At 37.9% G+C, this 11,020-nt stretch overlaps 1 long non-coding RNA gene across 1 annotated transcript; it reads right to left on the reverse strand.

The window, feature by feature from the left end:
- Positions 1–4,452: 4,452 nt before the first annotated feature.
- Positions 4,453–6,586, reverse strand: LOC128196126 (uncharacterized). The gene is made up of 3 exons (XR_008248275.1): positions 6,447–6,586; positions 6,257–6,348; positions 4,453–4,664 (listed from the first exon to the last, which is right to left on the reverse strand). It is a non-coding gene; the product is annotated as an uncharacterized LOC128196126 (long non-coding RNA).
- Between the last annotated feature and the right edge of the window lie 4,434 nt (positions 6,587–11,020).

Consider the following 11,020-nt stretch of genomic DNA (forward strand, 5'->3'; position numbering starts at 1 on the left):
AGTCTGTTTTAGTTTAGCTAGGTTCAGAGTTAACTCTTTGCTTACTTTTTTCCTTTTACTGTCTTTCTTTTGTAGAAGCATTTTAGATGGGAGTTGGTTTAGGTTATGTTTAGAGTCCTTTCTTTCTTCTTTTGCTGTTTTCTTTCCAGACTTGTAATTAGGATTTGTTAGCTTAATATCATTTTGCTTTAGAAGTCTCTTTTGTTGTTTTACTTTGTAGAGCTTTAGTTTAGATTCTTTTTGGTTGCATTCTGTTCTGTCTTAATTTGTCTAGGTTGTAAATAGCTTTAGGTAATGTTGTGCAGGTATTTTTAGATTCTATTTCACATTTTACTTAACTTTTTGCTGATTTACTTAACTTTATAGCTTTATTTCTTTAAGATAGATTGCCAATAGTGTCTTTAGCTCTAGATTTAAGTAGATGTAGCTCTAGCAGTAGTTTTTTGCAGTTAGTTTAGTCTAAATAAGCAGTTTTTGCATGATAGAGAGTAGCAAGTTCAATTTTTGACAAATCTTTAACCCTGGAGAGTTTTGGGCCAAATTTTTTCTTTCTAGTGTGATTGCATGCATGTATAGTAGCCATAGTTCTGATTTTGTATTAATTCTCTTTGAGTGTGCTTGATCTTGATGAAACTTTAGAGATGATCTAGGCCTTCTTTTTTCTTCCATTCACATTTTTTCCCATTGTACCCTCATTTGAGCCTTAGCCTTTTCTTTGCTTTCCATCCATTACATACTTTTTCACCACCAATAAAGCAACCTTGAGAGATTTGTGAGAAGTAGGGAGAATTTAGAACTCAGAAAGCAGAAAAGAGTAAGGTCAGAGGTGAGATTGAAGAAAAAAAAAAGAGCTCTAAAAAGAAAAATCTGATCTGAAAAAGAGAAGAAAAAGGTCTGGAAAAGGGAAAAGGAGAAAATTGATTGAAAAAAAAAAAACCTGAAAAAAAAAAGATTTTGGCCAAGAAAAGAATGCAATACCTACAAGGAGTTCTAGTTGCCCTCTCTTTCACATTTCTCTTATCCATTCCAGTTTCTGCTTTTATGTCCCATCCATCTAGCCTTTCCATTATCCATTACATTACAAGCCATGAAAGTCCTAGTGATCTAGAGTTATCTTGATTAAAGCAGTGTCAATTAGAGTTTTTCCAAAGTTGAGAATTGTGGTTTATCATGACATGTGGAGTGAAACGCAGGTTGACCTAAACACTTGAGTGCTTTGAGAGAAACACTTTATCCTGTGAGGTTGAACTTGGACTGCTACTTCTCTGAATTGTAATTTTCTGCTTAGTTTGGTTGAATTTAACTGTTATTTACTTGCTAGAGTTACTGAAACATACATTTAGAGTTGATGATTCTGTTTGTGCAATTTTGATTAGAGAAAATAGCTAGTTGTTGTGTGAATTGGTAGAGTTGAGTTTAATTTGATAAGAGTCTAGTGTTCCTTGTTGTGTGTCTTTATTTTCTTTTTAGATTGAGTCTTTGCTTTTCCTTTATCTTTTTAGTTTGTCCCTGCCCAGGAGGGCAGTTGTCTAAGTGTGGGGGTGTGATAACTCTCAAGATTTGCATATTTTTCTAGATTAAAACTCTTTTCTTAAGGTTCTTTAGCTTTTAATCTTTAGAAATAGAATAGATTAGTTTAAATAACTAGAAATAGCTTTTAAATAAATATTTGGTTAATTTTCTCTTTTTAGGCAAATAAAATAGGTTTTTATGTAATTAGTTTTTTTTTAGAAAAATATTTTTGAAAACAAAGTAAAAATAGTTTTTTAAGAATAGGTTATTTTTTTTAGTAATTTTTGTTTTAACTCTTTATAATTCATTTTATTTTGTAGGTTTTTGGGCTGATTGGAAGCTTACACTGGGCCACTGGAATGCAGTGATACATTGGGTTGCTGCTGCAATTTAATTAGGATTAAGTGAAGAATTTCGGCCGCCGAATTGGGCCACTGCTGCTGTTCTAAGGCTGCCACGCTTGGAGTTGGAGTTGATGCCACTGAATTGGGCCGTTTTAAGTTGGGGCGCTGCTGATTGGAACGCTGTTGCTGCCAACTGATTAATGAAGCTTTGGACTACTGGTTGCACACACTTCTGGGCCGCAGTGCTGATCTAAAGTAGAGCATTGGATTGGGCCAACTTTCCTTTAATGAAACGATGCGTTTCAGATGCTGTCATTGGGCGTCTCAGATTTTCAAATCATTTTGGCAAAATGAAAGAAGTTGTCGTGCATTTGAGTAGAAGAAAAGAAACCTCCAGCTAGGGCAAAAAGAAAGAGCGAAGTGAGAGCAGCTTTGTGCGAACCTGCCCGGAGATGGAAGAGGATGACCGGCAAGAAAAAGAAGTTGACCGTGGAGAAGGAAAGCTGACTGGAGCTGCCCATTGGAGAGGATCGAATGGCTGGAAACGCGAGTTCAAAGCAAAAGAAAGATGACTGTCCGAGGAGGTGAAGCGAAGCGCCCAAGTGAAGCAAGGTTTCCTTCTCCCGTTTATTTTCCTTTTTAGTTTTCGACCCTATATAAAGGGTTTTCACCATGTACACGAAACACTTCTTCATATACTTTTTACACACTTTGAGATACACTTTCAGTTTACAGTTCTAAGCTTTGTAGATTAGGGTTCTTTTCCACCTTCTGTAGAGTAGGGTTCCGTTCTCTTTGCTTTTAGAGCGCACATCACGGTGGTGACAGCCCGCGGTGACTCTGATTGAGCATGTATTCGGTACAATTTTTGTAATTTTCTTTTCTCGTTAATAATACGTTTTGTTCTTGATGTTTCACATGTTCAGTGTTTTGTTATTCTGTTATGTTTCATGCTTATGTGTTCCTTGTGTTGTTTCAATGAAGAAACGAATTGGACTATGATTCTTTGCATTCTATATTTCCTTTTGGAATCAAATGACTCTATTTTGAGCATTCACTTTCGAGATGTCTTCTCGAGCCAAAGATGAGTCCAGTACATAAAAACTCATTCAGTTTTGTGTTTTTATTCTTTTTCTTCTATTATTTTTTTTGTATGTGATTTTAATTCTGTAATTGAACTTTATTTGAGATTTGTGAAGGAAAACATCCACATTTCTACATCTGTTTTGGATGTAATATGACTCCATAGTGAGCATGACTTATCAAGAGGTCTTCTTGAGAGATGTTAAGCTTCATAATTGTCAGATTAAATTCAATTTCAGTGTTGTAATACTGTTCTTGTTTTGTTTCAGTTCTGATTTCTGCTCCTATTTTCTATGTGATGATATATAGATTAGGATAGAGTGATCTGTGTTGCTGATTTGGTTTCATTGCAAGTTGATTTCTGTTTTAGCCAATACTTCTTACTTTGATTTTTGTCTTCCTGTGAATATAGTTTAGGTTCAGTAGATTAGATGTTGGATGTCCACTCTTTTGGTTCTAATACTTGTATATACTACTTCTTTTAGGCATCTTAGTATCTTGTTCAGTTTTAGTTTTGGTTTCCTTGTACTGTTAACTTTTAGCATTCATAAGTTAGTTTTAGTTGCATTTAAGTTCTCATAGTAGTTTCAATTCTGTTTCTGTTTAGTTAGTTTAGAGTTCTATTCTCATTTCTTTTCTTTTATTTCAAATTACATTTTATTTCTTCATCTTTTTCCTTTATACAGATTTGATTCATTCATTCTTTTCTCTTTAATTTCATTGTTCATATTTCATTTCCCCACCTTGCATTAGTAGTTCATTAGGTGTTAAATAAATATAAGATTCAATTCTACACTTTAAACTTAATTCTAGCCGAGTCTTTGGATTGATTCCCTGGTTGTCCTATACTACATTAGTGGGGACTAGGGTTTGTTGACTTTTAGTGCGACCTAAAAGCCTTTCAACAGGCCCATCAAATTTGATTGCAAGAAAAAATGCAGTATAAACTAGGAAGTGACTCCTAGGTTGTCTCTCAAGGACCAAATGTGGTTCAATCAATAGGTCGAACACGTAGTGGGAGGTTGGTGAAGAGTTTTGTGAATGCAGATGAACTAAAATTAAAACTGGAAATTAAAGACAACCAAAAATAATTGAAAGCATTGAAGTAAATTAAAACATTAAACATTAAACAGAACAATGCAATAGATAATAAAGAAACACGTGGTGTGCTATTCAAATGCAATACGTAATTTAAAACATTAAATGCACAATGCAGCTTGGAAGTAAAATTAAATGCTCAACATCACAAATTAAAATGCAAGAAGTAAGCTTGTGGAACTCTCATAAAAAAAAAGGGCTGTAACAGCACCTCCCAAGTAATGAATAAGCATTTTTTCACTAAAAACAAAAATAAATTAACGCCTCTTTTTAAGGCTTCAATGGCTGTAACATCCCAAAATTATACAGTCATCAACTATATACTTAGAATAATCACATATATTAATAATTCAAAACAGTTTTAAAACACAGGAGCGAAAAAGGCCGAACGGCCGTAAATGTACATAATTTAACGAGCGTTCACAAAAGATAAGGACGAACGGTTTACAAAACAATGACCGAACGTCCAACTATTTACAATCCACTAAAGAGCGCTCGCTCACAGCCGCTCGCTAATCTAACTAAAAACCGAACGCCTCTACTATTCGGACTTCACTTCCACTTCTACGAGATTGGCGTCCTCCAAATTTTCTTCTTCCAGTGTTTCTTCAAGTAACCCCTCTCCGTCTGCTCACATCCACATGGATGATCATTTCATAGACAAGACGAAAGTTCAAGGATGAACGACAACACACAAAAAGAGACACAGGGTAAGCTTATTGAATTTAATTCAAACCAAAACATACATTTTATACATATCAATTCCAGCAAGTAAGTTCACAACATATACATTCAATTCATACATGAATTTCATCCAAAAATCCTGATACTAGACCGACCGTCCGGACTGTATGAATTCTGTGTAGCTACGACGTCCGTGCACCCAGGTGGGATAGCTGTAATACTCGTCAGCAGCCACCTGAGGTTAGTCCGTTCTGTCCAAGTTACAGTTATGGACTAAGACCTCCTGCCATTCCCACGCATGACATACTCCTCTCTACTTGAGAACGAGCACTCACGGAATATCAGGATGACCCGCCAGCTAAGCTTGCCACATTCATACTTTACAATCTCAATATCCATTCTAGAGTCGTTCCACCCTGGAACGCTCGTTCAAAATCCAAAATCACAATTTCAGTTCTCATAGTGTTCGCACATCTTAATTTATCCTCTTGAATACATTTTCATTCTATGTTCCACTTTCTTAAAAAGACGAACGTTCACTCCTCTTCATAACGAGGACGAACGTCGAGGGCGAGACCGAGAAAGACTTCTTGAATTAGTTAAATGAACTAACTCTAGTACGATCGGGAAAATACTTAGAATAATTTAAGTTCGATGACTCTGGAACGAATCCAATGGATAGATGCCTCACAACTTGGTTGAATAAAATAAATCGAACACAATTCAATTCAGGGGACAAACCGCCAGTCAATGACCGAGCGCGAAAGTAGGCGTTTAATAAATAATTTGGACGAACGTCCCGAAGACTTGGACGAACGTCACTAAATATATTGGACGAACGCTATTTAAATTTAGGACGAATGCTTATGGGAATTCAGGACGAGCGCTATTCTCGCTCGTTGCAATTTACGGAAATGGACGAGCGTTCGGTCTGAGACCGAGCGCCACTTAGGACGAACGTTCAATAGATGACCGAGCACAATTCAGGACGAACGCTCAGTGTAAGACCGAGCGCTACTTAAGACGAACGCTTGGTATAAACCGAGCGCTATTAGGACGAACACTCAAATAGCATTTCAAAAGGGGACGCTCGTTCTTAAGTCGAATCCTTTCCAAATGAAAGAATTTCTACTCTAAATCCTTGTCAGGGAAAACCGAACGGTAGAAGACCGTTCGATGACGAGCGTGCGTTATCAAAGTAAGAACTATTATATTTCCCAGATTTTTCATACGATTCATATCTTATAATCTATCTCCACCATAAATCTCATACATTACAGAATTCATATTATCATACTTCAGTTCATGCTTTATACATCGTATCAAAATATCAAATTACATACTTTATAAGATTCTCATTAATCATTCATACCAAGCAACCATCAGCATACGAATCAACCAATGCATACCACATTCCTTCAGTGTAACAGCGATCGTTCATAACTAATACATCAGCATACAATTCATGCATACAATCCATACCGAACATGCATACAACACACAGTATAAATTAAATCACAATAAGCTTCCCTTACCCGGATTCAGTAGCAAACGTCCTAAAGGGGTGGATCTTGTTTCGTCTAACAGAAGCTCTCTCAACGTTTCTCTTAAGCTTTCCCCCACTAAACTAACCAAAAGAAAAATGAAGAGTTTAGCCTACACTGTTACATGCAGCTGAATACCGTTCCCAGGAAGATCAAAAACGATCGCTCAAGTGAAACTTACCAGAACTGGAAGTTGTTCGGTTTGAACTGAAGCTCGCGGTGCAGGGAACGTTCCTACGGTGCTGAAACGTGAACGGAGATAATGGTGGTAAGTTGCAGAAGAGAGAAGGAGAAGGGCTCAAGAGAGAAGGAGGAGAAATGGAGATTCTGAGTTTGGAAGGGGAGAAGGTGCGCGTGAGAGGGAGTGGGAGATTTTCCAGAAAAATTCAGTTTTGTTCAAATCCCACTGTCAGACGAACGAGCGTCCCTCTCGTCGACACCTGCACCCCACTACTGACTTCAGAAGTTTCCATTTTGACAAGTGGCGCACATGCACGGCTCGTTGGTGGATTTCCAAACGCTCAGAACACGTGACACGGCGCATTTATGGAAGTACAGTGGTGACTCAGCACAGTAATAAATGGGACATGACAATGGCCGTGTGTGCATTTCTCATGGAAAGAAAATAAAATGCATCCTAAAGCTAATAAATGAAATGGCTAATAAATGAAGTGCTAAGTATGTCTTCTCTCAAGACACCTCATCACGTGAAAAGTATAAGAAAAAGGACATATGAAATTTAATGATGAACATAAAAAAAACGTGAACGATGATACATAGCAAACAACTTCAACCGGTGGCACATTTAATGCTTTTGGTATTTCAACAATTGGAATATAAAATTCATTCTCATCAAAACATCAATACAATAAAAGAAAACCCTTTCGGGGGCTACTTCCTCCTGATGTGCCAACTCCCCTTTCTTCAAAGTGAAAGCAAAGATTCAAAAACAATTCATCACCGTGTGCTTTTTCTTTCCAGCCGTGCTTCCAAAAATCCTGGACGCTTGAGTGCACCGTTTCAGCAAAATCAATCTCGCTTCCTCCACCAACGTATCATCAGCCATAACCTTCCATTCTCTCCGTCCGTGTACGTGGCCTCTTCTTCCAAAATGCTAAAAGAAAAACATCCAAAATGAAGCACCTCGCTGCTGCTCCCTCTCTTTAAAGCAAAAAATCAATCCTAATAGGTGGCGGCTGCTCAACCATCCTTTCACCCATGTTCAAAGCCAAAAGCCTAAAAACCAAAACCAAGAGAATGGCGGCTGGATGCCCCCCAAAACCGAGACACCCCCCTTTTCTTCATCCAACGTCACGGGTTTTTAAAACCCTTCTCCAAACTACTGGACCGCTTCTCTCCTGGACGTGTGAAGCTCTCCAAGTTGCTGCTGGACCGTGCCTTATTCTCCAAGCTGTTGTCCGCGTGAAGATAGTTGGGAGCTCTTTACTCCAAGCACCTCCATGCCTTACTGGACCAGCTGATGGATGCTTCTTCTTTTTGCCACTTCTTTTCCATGGGTCGTGACATCTTCTCCCTGGCGTGTGGACGTGTGCTGCTGCCAAGCTGGACCAGAATTTTTATTGCACCTCCCTTTCTTCTGTGTGCACCTCCATGCCCATGGGCCTCCGTGTGTTTTGCTGGTGCTGGAACACGTCACTACCTTAAGTCTATCTCTACGTGCACAAAAAAATTGAAACCCACACCTCCCTTTCATTTTGTTTTAAAATATAATTGATGTGGCATTTCTTTTCACCTCCAAATGTCTCAAATATTATCCAACAATTTCCCTACAATTAATAATGCAAATAATTAGCTCAAATAATTCAAATTAATTAAAATAAGATTTTTTTGTCAAATTAAGCACAATTAGCAAAAACGGAAAAATACCGGACATTTAAGCACAATTCCCTGATTAAATCTAGCACAATAAGCTAAGTGAAATCAAGAAAATATTGACTCATCAGAGAGTACAAATGATGAAACAGTTGAGTTAGACAGAGAGAAAGAAAAAGGAGAGGAAGAAAAAGAAGAGAGAGAAAAGAGAGAAAAAGAAAAAGAAGAGAGAAAAGAGAAAGGAGAGAGAAGAGAGATAAAGAGTAAAGATATTTTTCCTTTTCCAATAAATCAAGAGAAACAATTTGATTTTACAGAATTATTCAAGATGGTGGACAATGATGTACTTTGGAAGGAGATATTACAGCATATTGCAGTTTATACTAAACTTGAGGAAGAAGTCTCTACAAAGAAAAGACGTAGAGATGATGATACAAAGAAGTATAAAGCTGTTAAAAAGGAGCCATTCCCTCCAAAAGCAAAAGATCCAGGAGGTTTTTCCATTCCATGCACAATAGGGAAGAAAAGGATAAAAAATGCTTTACTTGATTTAGGATCAAGTGTTAACTTGATACCTTATTCTTTACTTGAGCAGATTGGTGATGTTGATGTGAAGCCTATAAAGGTTAACTTAGTAATGGTAGATGGATCCTCGAAGAAACCCTATGGAATAGCAGAGGATATTATAGTTTGTGTAGGCAAACTACAGTTCTTGGCAGACTTTGTGGTGATGGAGATGGAGACTGAAAAGATACCCATTATTCTCGGAAGACCGTTTATGAAAACGGCCAAAGCCATCATTGATGTGAATGAAGGTATAGTGGTGCTCTAAGACCGAGAAGAAAGAGTTGTTGTAGATGTCTTCAAAGAAGAGAGGCAGATGCAGGAGGAAGAAGATAGTCATAAAGCTGCATATCAAGATGTACTCATGACTAGCCCTGAAGATAAAAAGCCCAAGGTTAAAGGTAAACATTGTTTGTTGTTTCAGGTACAGGAAGAAGAAAAGATTGGAAGAGAGAAAAAAGTCCATGATGACTGGATGAAAGAACGACTTCAAATTGGTAAACCTGTGAGATTCAAAAACAAGTTGTGGGTTGTGAAAGGCTACAAAGAGAATGAGATGATAGAGATAGAGTCTCCACATTCTAGAAGAGTAAAAAAAGTGTACCGGAAGCAGTTGAGGAGTTGGTGTGATATGAACATCAACCATGAAGAAGGAACTTGAACTTTAATGGGTCAAGCTAATGACGTTAAAAGAGCGCTTGCTTGAAGGCATTCCAGTGATTTGAGGACAATTGTTCTTTTGATTTTATTTTGGTTTTGTAATTTTTAATTAGTTGGACATTATTTCTGTAAAATTTTTGGGTATAACATTTACTGAAGGTTTTTAGGTGGTTAAGTATCTACTGAAAGATATTAGGTTTGTACACCTACTGATGGGTGTTGGTGGATTTTGGGTCAGGCTCGTGACGTTAAACAAGCGCTACTTGGGAGGCAACCCAGTTGATTGATTATATTTTTGTTTGTTGCATAATAGGTTGTGCATGAGTGATTTGAGAATTTTATTGCAGGGAGCCAGTGAGGGGTATGTTTAGGACGCATTTAGGTTAAGCTAAGGAGAAGGAGAGCACTTCCCGAAAGTGCCGCTGAGCAGCAAACTACCGCTGAGCGGTAGTGTCGCAGACTGGGCTTAGGTTGCCCCTTAGCGGAACCCGAGCCCATTAGGGTATTTTTATACCCTAAGCTGCGCCTTGGTTTCTCTTTTCAGATTCTTCTCTACACACACACTCCTACATACTTTTCAAAGGTTCTCTACAACTTTTCCCTCATCCCTCTTGAGAAAAATCTCCCTTCCACTCACTTTCTCACTAGTTTTCCATCTAAGTTTGGGGTTGGAAGAGAGCATCATTATTCTTCATAGCTTGAAAGCATTCTCCATTCATCTAGCATCTCCACCCAAGTAAGTCAAGCATTTTTCATTCTAGGGTTCTTGAGTTTGAATTTGATTGTTGAAGCATGAATTGTTAGGGGTTTTGATTTCTATGCATGATTTAATGATTTAATTGATGTTTGAACCGATTGAACTGACTGATTTTAATCTGGATAACTGAAAATTGCATGTGGATGGAGGTAGGACAGGTTAAAAGTGCATTTTTCAAAAATCTGCAGAGTCACTGCTCAAGGGTAAATTGTCGTTGAGCGGCACTTTGACAAATATGCTATTTTTGCTGAGTTGTGTACTTGATTACTGCACTGGTGGCACTGAGGGGTGATTTTGACCCTCAACGGTGGTTTAGCTTCGAAATAAGGTGTTTACTAATGATTAACAACAGGTTTTGTGGTTTTGTAATATGTGTTTGATGTAGGAATGACATCCTCTTCAAGCAAAAGAATGAAGACCATGGCTTCCAAAACAAAAGAAAAGGAACCAGAACAACCCCATTCTAGTAGGTTCCTATCTCGCAAACATGAGAAGCACTTTAAGGTGGTCCAAGATAGGAGACTCCTTATGGAGAGGAAGGTTGGAATGATACCTAACTTGGCTCCTCAATTTGGAGAGCAATTGTTGGGAAATGATTGGGGGAAGCTAGCCACATACCCTACACCTGCCAATATAGCTGTGGTGAAAGAATTCTACGCCAATGCAAGGAAGATTGGTGATTATCCAGCTGAGAATTACCTAGGCTATGTCAAAGGCCATGCTATTAGGTATGATCCTGATTCCATCAACAACTTCTTGGATACTGTGTGGGCTGGTGAGTGATGGACAAATTTATGATCAACAAAATATGATGTCACAAACTTGTTTTACAATCGGGAAGTATGACCGAATCGTTTCAAGTAATAAACTCAGTAAGACCAAGTATCGTTCTCCCAAAGGACTCACGGCCTAGTTTAGTTATGTGATTCGTTGATTAGCTA

Source organism: Vigna angularis, chromosome 4, assembly GCF_016808095.1.
Source record: "Vigna angularis cultivar LongXiaoDou No.4 chromosome 4, ASM1680809v1, whole genome shotgun sequence".
NCBI classification, from domain to species: domain Eukaryota; kingdom Viridiplantae; phylum Streptophyta; class Magnoliopsida; order Fabales; family Fabaceae; genus Vigna; species Vigna angularis.